Raw genomic sequence first — 12,552 nt, forward strand, 5'->3', positions numbered from 1 at the left:
TGAACCAGAGGACTGGCCATGGTTGATGAACCAGAGGACTGACCATGGTTGATGAACCAGAGGACTGGCCTTGGTTGATGAACCAGAGGACTGGCCTTGGTTGATGAACCAGAGGACTGACCATGGTTGATGAACCAGAGAACTAACCATGGTTGATGTACCAGAGAACTAACCATGGTTGATGAACCAGAGAACTAACCATGGTTGATGTACCAGAGAACTAACCATGGTTGATGAACCAGAGAACCAGAGGCGAGACCATGGTCGAGGAACCAAATTACTGACCATGGCTGATGAACCATGAAGCTACTGAACAAAATAACGAAAAAAAAGGTATAACCTCTGTCCCCATACATTGCTCAGCTGTTTGTTAAGATTACTAAGTTAAAGATACATAGTTTTTTATTTATATCTTTTTTTTTTTGGTGTGCCTCTCGATGACTGACACCGTGGAAAAAGCCATTGTACCTCTGTAGGCTCGCAACAAAAGCTTCTAAAATAGCTTCATAGCGGACAAGGAATAGGGGCACTGCTTTTTTTCTGCTGTAATTTAGATGAAGATCATCATCTGTCTGATTTCGTTTTATTTTTTATTTCTATACTATTTTTTTTTACTAGTGAGTAATTCGCCAATTTTGATATTATTGTTTTTCTCCTATTTGTTGGCGCGCCGCTTCATCCGTCATAATTATGAGTTATATCCTGACAGACTTATGTGTTCTGCGAGACTGCAAGACTGCCATTCAACAAGATGGACATCTAGTTCCTCTGTGTTTGACCCGTGTTGTTGTGGGTCTGAGGAGTGACAGGTTTATAACCAGCTGGACGAGGTCTCTGTTAACCCAGAGATCTGGGATTATTCCTGAAGAAAGGGGGAGCTACGATGCAGCGGCGGTGAAGATGAGAAGACGAACATGATTTACGGGGGAGGGAGAGGTGGCGAGATAAGGAAGCGATTGGAAATGGTTGATCTGGTCAAGAAACGCTTGGGATAACAGTCGCTAGTCAGAAAAGAGGCAACAGATGTGCATTATTGTGGTGAAGATTGAATATAAGAGAAGCTCAGTGCCTTTTGCTAACAAAGAAAGGGAAGATGGCAGGAAATTTTGAGGTTCAAGAGAAATCGTTTACATTCTGGATAAGAAACGCGAGGGGATCTAGGGAAGGCAAGGTGGGGATAAGTGGGTCATCAGCTGGAGCTAAAAGAACGGGAACAGAGGGAGAGGTATAGGGAATATGGAACGGCAATCATTACATGGAAGGCTGATAAAGGCTCGGGAGAGGATTGAGTAGGTTATAAAAGGATTAAAACTGGAATCTGGGGTTAGTAAGAGCAGAATGGATATAAAGAAATGGGAATTAAATTTGTTACAGGGATATAACCAGACGATTAGAACAAGAGATAACAACTGTGAATTAAATTAGTGATCGGGAGATTGTAAATAGATAATAACAATAGGTCTATAAATAAATGAGAAACTGAGGAAAGGAATAGAGGCTGGGACTAAGGGACCGGTAGGTTAGTTATTTTTTATTATTAGTATTATCTACCACAGACGTGGCCACATATTTACAATGCTAACCAGCATATATACATTTTCTTCTGTCCTCCATGGACAGGGTGAGAGATCTGTTAAATATATAGTTCAGGGATTTATTGAACAATTAACCACAGACGGTGATTGTTGTGCTTTTAAAATGCTAATCTAACCTACAGACAAATACATAGATACGCAGAGTTACGTCTGTCCTACATAGTGTTCGATGTGTCTTTTACATAGTGTCATTAATGTGCATTTACAAAGGTGAAATGTAATTCTGCCCATCTTCCACATATACTTTATACACATACATACATAAATATTCACACACATACACAAATATATATATATATACATACATATATATATAGATATATATATATATATATATATATATATATATATATATATATATATATATATATATATATAGATATATATATATATATATATATATATATATATATATATATATATATATATATATATATATGACAATGTATTGAATATAAGAGATCTTACATTACATTGTCACATTTTTAATCACGTGTTTACTTTCGTGATATACACACACACACACATATATATATATATATATATATATATATATATATATATATATATATATATATATATATATATATATATATATATATATATATATATATATATACGAATGGAGCTAGGGTAATGGGGATGGGGAGGGAGGGGAGGGAAGGGGGGAGAGAGAAAGTCAGGTAGTTCTATATTTCTCTCCAGTAAGACAACAATCATTCTCTGAAGAGCAGTATGGGATCTATTTTCATAAAGGAACCATAAATTAGAAACTTTCCCCAGGAGCTCCGTGTATACAAATGGTCGCCAGTGTTTCCATTCTGATATACTGCTCTCACACACGAGAATTATTACCCTCAGTTTTTTATATATACCTACGGAGGGAAATCAAATTTGCAATTGTTATAATAAAGTCTTTTGTTTTAATAATAATAGTAATAAATACTAATCAAAATAATAAATAATTATAATAATAATATTAATTTTGTTTGAAATGGAGGTGGGATGGTGTTTAATAGGTCCATGAAGGAGGGGGGGGGGAGGAATTTCAAACCCGGATACTTTGAATGATTATATTAAAACCAAATGTAAACAGATACCATATGTTGCCTATCATCACCTAAATACCGACATGATACAAATACCCACATCAACATACAAATACCTGCACCACCGAACAAATACCTACATATATCATTCATATATGCATACACATATGAATGAATTTGGGTAGTTATAAACAAGAGCTGCCTCGTATGGACCAATAGTCCTCCTGCAATTTCCTCAATTCTTATGTTCTTAAATACCCATATCAACATATAAATGCCCACAATAACGTTCTATCTTACTCTGAGGAAGGCCTATACATCGGCCGAACACGCGTTCAGCATTCTCTGATTGCTCAATGTTGTTTATCCGGTCACACACACACACACACACACAAACACACTCACACACACACACACACACACACACACACACACACACACACACACACACACACACACACACACACACACACACACACACACACACAAAACATGCCAATCCATTGAACTAAACTTTCACAAACTCTGGTATCGCATTGCAATAGATTTATGCTAAGCAGGTTATGTTTATGATTCTTTCCCTTGTTCTAATATGGCCCAAATTGGCCAGTTTTTACCTCTGCGTGATTAGCAAACCAATCCTGAGCTGCCTCGCATTGATGGATCGGCCCACCAATTCGTCGGAATCGAATAGAGACTGGCAAGGTGCATGGAGGTTAGGATTAGAAGTAGTAGCGAGAGCGAGCGGAGTGATTAGTAAAGCTACCTTACCTTGCGTGAGTTGCGAAGATCAACGTCCTCCGGTCCGGTCTCTGACCAGGCCTCCTGTATGGTGGTCTGGTCTGGTCTCAGACCAGACCAAACACTATCCAGATCATAAACATCAGATCACCTGTGCGGTGATCTGGATTTAACAGGGAAACACTGTAGTGACAGAGGATTAACACAATGTGGCTACCGAAATTATCACTGGAGTTCAGTAACTGGAAAGTAAGGAGATAACCAGGGTAAACATATGATTTTTATCCAGATTTAGGGACCAGGAAAACGAAGGAAACTGGTGTGTGTATATTAGCAGGAATGAAGTCTGGTGACATATTAGCTAGTAAATATGAGGGTTGAAATTTGCAGGAAACTATCAGGAAAAAAGCTCTAAACCAGGAAAACTTTTTTTTAGCACTTGAAGATCGAATGTTGACCATGCAAGAAACGAGATCGTGGAACTACCGACCAGTCTAGGTCGATGGACCCTAAGAATTAGCAGGAAATGAAGGTAGTAACTGGGATTAGCATGGGAGGTGGTCTTGTATCAACAGAGGAGATAATTTGAGATTAGTGCGGAAACAGAAGATTGAGATTAGCAAAGAGAAGCTAGGAGTTGCAGAGGAGGAGGGGGACTTGGATTACCTGAGAATGAGTTCTGGTTTCAGTATATAAGATGAAGATTAAACTGAACTGGGATTTAAGGAAAATTGTGATCACGAGACTAAGATGGAGACTATGAAGCCCAAGATGACTAAGGTGGGACAAAGGATCATGGAGTGGAACTACAATTAATAGAGCCAGATCAGAAATTGGAGATACAAATGGAACAGTGTGAATGGTCTGAACGAAGAAGATGGAGGAGGAGGAAAGACTTGGGATGAACTGAGGAGGCAGGAGAAGGAATATGACATGGAAAGGGGGAAATATTAAGGTTAGTAAGGGAGGACTGAAATGAGCCCGACAGAAAGGAGGGCTGGGAAGAACATGACAGAAGTAAGCAGAAAGCTTCACATTCATTATCGAGGACATACAATATGTTAATGCACAATTCATGTTAGGATAGAAAAATGTTAATAAACATTGTCTTATTCGTACATCATATTCCCGTTTTATTATTGTAACTAAGTGATTAAAACAAAAAAGGTGTTTTTGCGCAAAATGTTGCATTATGAAAATGCAGTGATAAACAATAAATTTGGTGTGATTGCGAGAGATAAAATATTCTGTTTTAATAGTTACACATTCAACATATCATTAATTCTAACACAAAAGAAACCCAATTCGTCATTGCTTTTGACACCATATAATTGTGCAATTGCAAATAATATATGAAAAATATGACATCTGAATATTAAAATAAAATATAATTATCACAGACAGACAGACAGATGCATCTCTCTCCAAGTACGATTAAGGTTGGTGAGACGAAAGTCTCCCCCGTCGCAAGATATGCTTCAGGTAAGCAAGAAAGGAGACCCTGCCGCTCAAGGCACTCTTCACGTAGATTAGATAGTACTTCCTCCCGTCCCAAGATAATCTTCCGATAAACGAGACAGGTCGAGTCTCTCGTTTCTAGATACTCTTCAGGTAGACGAGACAACCGCACCGCTCCCCTTTTCCGTCCGCATCCTAACCCCCTACATATAAGATCTAGAAGTTGAATAAAATAGTTGACCAGACCACACACTAGAAGGTGAAGGGACGACGACGTTTCGGTCCGTCCTGGACCCTTCTCAGTCGACTTGAGAATGGTCCAGGACGGACCGAAACGTCGTCGTCCCTTAACCTTCTAGTGTATGGTCTGGTCAACTTACTTTAGCCACGTTATTGTGACTCATCGCCTGCATTTGAATAAAATAGGATAAACGGATAAATATTAACTACGTATCACCCACAGGGACAAGGGGGGGGGAATAGATAAATATATTGAATAGAAACTTGGCATGCGGGTCGAGGTGGGTTGTTTGTAAATCACGGAGGGGGTCCCCCTTCCCCCAGATGAGGATGACAGGTGTACATCCTCCCACCCCTCCACGTCCAACCCCCTACACCCCCCTATTTCCCCTCGTTCACTTTAGGGGAGGGGAAGGAGTAGGAGAGGTATGGTAAGGAGAAGGATGGTGGAACACGCAGTTGATGGCGTATAGAAAGAGGGGAAACTTGAATATTGTTTCAAGAGCCTGTGTGAGACGAAAGATGGGAGAGAGGTTGCAAGAAAGGCTTAGAAAAGACGGCATGGATTGTAATGGAGGCCTAGAAGATAGGGGGAAGTAGGTTGCAAGGGAGTCCCAGGAGAGCTAGGGACGAGTTGCAAGGGCAGCTAGTTGAGGAAAAATAAAGTGGAAATTTTAGAAGAAGGAGAAAATTACAGAAGAAGAGATCTAGAAACAAGAAAACTTGAAAATCTTAATACATATTTCACAAAAGAGGGGAGAAACCGAGCCTGAAAGGAGAGTTACCAGAAACAATAAGGAACCAGTTTTTGTTATACAAACTCCTCCAATACGTGGAGAATTCCTGCCTCCTACCTACTATGATATTCTGGTACAGAAATTGGGTATAGAAGGCCACTGGGATGCAAGACACTGTAAAATGAGACCAAAATTTGTGGAGGAAGAGCTTGTGAGTTAAGATATGGGATGCGAGGAGTGGGAGATATGAAATCAAGAGCGAGAAAAACAAGAATAAAAAAGGTATTTTTGAATAATAAAAGATGATTAAAAAAGGACTATGCTGAATGCAGCTGATTAAAAAAAAATAGTTGTTTGTACTTGCCTAGACATGTAGAACAAATAAAAAAGAGTACATTAATGCACAGGAACCTAAAAAAAATCGAAAATCCGAAATCGGGTTCTCAAAAAAAGACATTTTGAAGACAGGAGAGGAGAGAAGAGCGAGGCCGGGCCCACTGCACCAACTCGAAGGTGAGGAAGGTACACCATAATAGCCAGAAAATACTGGAGGGGACGGACCCGTACCTCACGCAGATGGGGGGGACGGAGATGGGATGTCGCAAAGCTCACAAGGCAGCCCTCGGGATCTGGCGAGGCGGGGAGAGGCACGGAAGTAGGAGAGGACAACACAGTGAGAAGTAGAGTATTAAGAAGCGAACAACACAGGAATAAGTACAGGAGTAGGAAGAGATTAATACAGGAATAAGTACAGGAGTAGGAAGCAGAAAGCACAGGGAGAAGTACAGTAGCGAGGAGCGAAAACATCATGAGACATACAGTTGTAAGAAGTGGACAGCACATAAATAAGTACAGAAGTAAGATGCGCATTATACGGGAAGAAGTATGGAAGAAAACATCGGAAGTAATAATATTATTCTGACGAAGATGCGTCATTCATAGAAGCAAGAGTGTAAAAGCTATGACTGTCGCAGAGGTTACGAAAGAAAACACAATGACAACAATAAACCATAAATGAGACGATGATAAAAAAGAAAAAAGAAAAAAATTTGGGGTTAAACATTAATTTACGCCAGATGTTGCGGAACGGATATCAGTCTACCTCCAGGATTCAGTGTCGTTCTTACCTAATTGTACTAGCAAGGGGGTTGAGCTTCGACTCTTGGGTTCGCCTCTCAACCATCAATCTACTGTTGTGCAGATTCCTGAGTTTATTAGGCTTTATCATATCTACATTTCAAACTATGATTGTAGTCTGCCTCCACCATATCACTTATAATAGTATCCCATTTGTCTAAAGCACTGACACTGAAAAAGCTCTTTCTAATGTCTATGATTCATTTGGGTACCAAGTTACGAGCTATTCATTCCCGTACCACCTCTTGGGAGGCTTAATCATCATCAATCAATCGGATACCAAGGGTCCCCCATCTTGGATACTTAAAACATCATGAAATACTTTGAATAAAAACAAATTATTGAGTCCAATTAAACGGATTGATGATTTACTAGAAAATATATTATTCATGTGTTTTGAATTATGATAAAAAACACTAAATATAAAATAAAATTTACCAAATATATACACTAAAGTTTGTTTATATGCAAGAGACAGTCATCCAACCATATCTTCGATGCAGTAGTGGAATTAATTTACAAATGTTCGTCCGATGAGAGTTACCATCAACTTGTTAGTAAGGGGATACAACTGAATGTGAAAATTTACTCAAATGATGCTTTAGGGATAAATATTAGTCAATAATGACTTATCATTAACACAAGACATCGAAAAATAATTATATTGCTTTAAGATATATTTTTATAATGAAAATTACAACAATAACCAAACTAATTTCAGCCACTTAGTATTTTCAGACAAAAATATTGAAAATACATTTTTTTTTTAAATGACTGATTCGTATCCACAATTGACTGAAGGTCTTTTAGCAGTTTCTGTAATATATTGAATTTAAAATTTAATTACAATGTATATTATTGATCTATAATTTTAGAGCAGTCGTTTCAAAACAATTGATTCATTTACAAAACTGATGTTAATTACAGGTGATCTCTATCAAAACCTAACGATAAACTTGATTTATATTTTTAAGTTGGGTTGTACTTTACATATACTCTAGATGGGGTACCCAGTTGTGGCCGAGACTTTCTCTCCGTCCCCCTTTCCCTACTCTTCTCTTCTACCCTTATTTCTCACAATCTTCCCCTTTTCTCTCATCTCTCCTCCTTATTCCCTCACCCTTGCCGTCCCATAGTTCCCTCTTACCTCCTCTCCCCCCCTCTAATCCCCTCTCCCGCTCTACCCCCCACTTCGACCCTCTCTTCCCCATCCCCCCCCATCTCTCTCTCTCTCTCTCTCTCTCTCTCTCTCTCTCTCTCTCTCTCTCTCTCTCTCTCTCTCTCTCTCTCTCTCTCTCTCTCTCTCTCTCTCTCTCTTTTCTCTCTCTCTCTCTCTCTCTCTCTCTCTCTCTCTCTCTCTCTCTCTCTCTCTCTCTCTCTCTCTCTCTCTCTCTCTCTCTCTCTCTCTCTCTCTCATTAGTATGTATCACGTGCCACTATATATGAGGTGTCGTTTGCATCTCTACAAGAAACACAGGTTTGGTACAGGTGGTAATCATAAACGATTCAAGAGATTAGGGGGTGGATGTGTATTTGTGGATAGGTGATATTAGACCCTGGGGAGGAAGCAGTGTGGATGAGGGCGGAATGAAGGAATTGGTAGTAAGGAACACGGAATTGATGACGTTATGAACATATATGTGTGTTTATTATAGCCAGAGAATAATTGTTAGTATTATTTTGACTATTTTACAGACATCAGTGCCTATGAACTTAGTAATTAGTAAGAAAATCAAATACTGGTTTCAGAATCGCCAAGAGGTTAAAAGAGGTTCCCATGGCACCGTGTTTTGTTTTACTCTCTTAATTAGTGCCAACCTGAACCCAGCCATGTTGGGCGTATACCTATACCAATTACTGTAAAAATTTGGATAAGGCTACCTCCAAGCATCTGGCCTCCAGCCTCAGACAGATAAGCTGACAGATGAACAGACAGACCCACAAATATATATATATATGTACATTTTGGTAGCAGTCATTCTTGCAGACATATATTATTGAATATGACAGAAGGGGTGAGATCAGCGATTCTAGTAATATTCTAATTTTTTTTAGGTTTTTCTTTACCTTGAGAAGAAAGTTGAACAGCTAACTATCCAAAGTTCTTTTAACAATTTTATTATGCCTTGGCGCTAAGAGATGCAACTTGCAGGTACAAATCCACAGGATCCGTAATGAGTGTTCGAACCTATGCGCTGGGTGTTTGTTCCCAGGCAGGCTCTAATCGACTACGCCACGACACGGTAAGAAAATTGCAACCCTGGGGTACTCCTGCACCCTCAAGGATCCCGAGGCTTCCACTAAAGCCGAACCGGAGTCTCACACAATTCTCCCCATGCACTCTGACTCTGTCGTCCAATAGACGCCCCTCTTTCAATGCACAGAGAAATCACATTATCGTGATATATCAATGAATAAATCCACAGGAACCGTGAAGAGGGTAGGTGTAATTCTCCCTATATGCCGAGGTCGACCTTGGTGTATATGCCGAGGTCGACCTTGGTGTATATGCCGGGGTCGACCTTGGTGTATATGCCGAGGTCGACCTTGGTGTATATGCCGAGGTCGACCTTGGTGTATATGCCGAGGTCGACCTTGGTGTATATGCCGAGGTCGACCTTGGTGTATATGCCGAGGTCGACCTTGGTGTATATGCCGAGGTCGACCTTGGTGTATATGCCGAGGTCGACCTTGGTGTATATGCCGAGGTCGACCTTGGTGTATATGCCGAGGTCGACCTTGGTGTATATGCCGAGGTCGACCTTGGTGTATATGCCGAGGTCGACCTTGGTGTATATGCCGAGGTCGACCTTGGTGTATATGCCGAGGTCGACCTTGGTGTATATGCCGAGGTCGACCTTGGTGTATATGCCGAGGTCGACCTTGGTGTATATACCGAGGTCGACCTTGGTGTATATACCGAGGGCGAAAAAGAGGTCGGCTACCATGCCGAACCCCAATGAGAACGGTGGAAATGTGAGGTAGTTAGCCGAGTACATATAAATTCAACATTTCAAGCCATCTAGTAATGTACATATTCCAGAGCAAGGACTGTGAAAAGCGTGTGAGGGCCGGCCTCATTGGCTTCCTGTAAGGGGAGTCGGCCTCCATGATGCAACCTTTTGGTGTCGACCCGGGTGTGTGTTCAAAACGATAGAAAACGATGTATGTTAATGCAAATAACCTCAAAATAAAAAATAATAATTGCTTGAGTGTTTTCGAGTTCTTCATCACATCATGAAAGTGCTAAGGCAAATAATCTTTTTTATTCAAACAATATTTTTAATTTCACCTGCAGTTCTTTGCATTTAATGCAATTTTTCTTGCACAAATATATATATTTCAGATAAATTAACAAAAATAGTTACCTAATACAAATCATTGAGTTATTAACCTTCCAGTTTTTTTAACTTTCTCTTGAAGTCTTCGTTAAGTAAGAGGCGAACCTAATAATCTTTCTACTAAATTCTTACTAAGCTCATAATGAGTGACAACTAAGGACACATATAGTCCTAATTCTCACTATCTTTTATTTTTATTCTAACTAATGCCCTTAATTCGAAAGTTTTACTCTCGCTTCGTCTTAATTCAAGGAACCAGTCTGGGGGCCAGGTACTTGTCTTTTTTTGTTTCAAACTTATTCTCCTGAGACTCAATCATATTCTATTGGAATGTTTGTGAAATTATAAGGAAGACTGGACTTGGACTGAGAAGTTTTGGCTATCATTTGATATGAAAACTACCTTTTTTCTCCCAGCAACCAAGATAATGTGATAACATAATGTAACCGCGTTTTTTGTGATCGGATATCATATAATATATAATTACGTTTATTGTGACTCGATAACATATAATATGTAGTCACGTCCAATGTTGTTGTTGTTGCTTAAGATTCGCTACTTGGAACAAAAAGTTCCAAGTAGCACGGGCTATGATGAGCCCGTAGTGGACTTACCTGGCACAGGAGAGGGGCTGTAACTTAGCATCACGTCCAATGTTGTTGTTATAGCTACTCGGAACAAGTTCCAAGTAGCACGGGCTATGGTGAGCCTGTAACTTACCTGGCACAGGAGCGGGGCAAGTAGCACGGGCTATGGTGAGCCCATAGTGGACTTACCTGGCACAGGAGCGGTGCTCGATCACGTCCAAGGTGTGATATTAAAATGTACTCTCGTCCAAGGTGACGTGATATCATAAAACTCTCTCGTCTAAGGTGATTCGACATCATAATGTAATCAGGTTCAACGTGAATGATATCATAATGTAATCACGTTTAACGTGAATGATATCATAATGTAATCACGTTCAACGTGAATGATGTAATTTAATCACATCCAATATGATGGGATATAATGTTCTCACGTCAAGTTGACATGATAAAAATAATGAAGTCACGTTCCACTTGGTATGATATAATGTACTCATTCATGTCAGTTTATGCACTCTTACCATGCTTCCAACCCCCACTCATGGTGTCTGATGATTAATGTTTACCCTCGATGCTTAATGCTCAATTTAACGAGATAAAACGAAATTAAAGAAATGTTTTAGGTCCTGTGAGATCCCCCCTCTCTTGGTGCGTTTGGATTTGAGCCACGAAAGTCAGTCGCAAGAACTGTGCCTCCCTCTGGCGTGAGACGTTTACCAGATTACATGATGGTAATACAGATGTAGTTTCAAGGCACGTGTCTGGCCCCGAGTAATTGATCCCTGAGTGCCAGAGTAATTTGACAAAATAAGCACAGGCTAACGCTGGTCACAAAAGAGAACTGGATAAACTGTAGGGTTATATATATAATAGTCCAACCCACACATAAGTGAAATGAAAATGACGACGTTTTAATTCGTTCTGTAGCCTGTATATATATATATTTTTAATCATTTGCTTTCTTTCCCGTGCTGTAAAAATTGGTCGAGGTAAAGAAATTGTCTTTGCAAGTGTGTGTGGAATTTTTAATATTTTCTTCATAGTGGTTACGTGTGAGAGGAGTTTTAGCAGTGACTGGTGTGTGTGTGAGGGGGGGGAGAGATATATATGTGTGAGAATAACTGTTTATTGTTGATCGAATCCTGTAGGAAGGGATTGGAATTATCAGGGGAAAACACCAAACCATTACGACCATATAGCACTTTGAAGGGGTCGGGATAAGGATTTGGGATGGGATGGGAATCCTATAGGAGCAAAATTAAAAATTAAATCTGGCGACAGTAGTGTGTGGGTGCACGAGTGAGTGTACAGGTGACTGGTGACTGAAGCGTGAGGGACTGTCGAGCGAGGTGTCCTGTGGAGGGGAGGGGAGGGGCGGGTAAGGGGAGCCGGGGCGGGCCGAGCGTGGCCGGGTCTGGGACGGACGGAGACCCGCACAGTTGCAGCTGCACGGCCGCGGCGACCGCACGGGTCCCACGCCAGCGCGCGCGCCTCCTTACCGCCCCACGCCCGGCGCCCTCACCACGCGCCCCCACGCCGCTACCCGCGGGAACTCCGGTGCCACGGATACCCGCACCGTAAGCCCCCCTCCCACTCCAGTACCCACACACCCCCTACCCCGCGCGGCACTCCAGGGCACTACGGCACCCAGGGACTGACACGGACTA

Source organism: Procambarus clarkii, chromosome 7 (assembly GCF_040958095.1).
Source record: "Procambarus clarkii isolate CNS0578487 chromosome 7, FALCON_Pclarkii_2.0, whole genome shotgun sequence".
Classification (NCBI taxonomy): domain Eukaryota; kingdom Metazoa; phylum Arthropoda; class Malacostraca; order Decapoda; family Cambaridae; genus Procambarus; species Procambarus clarkii.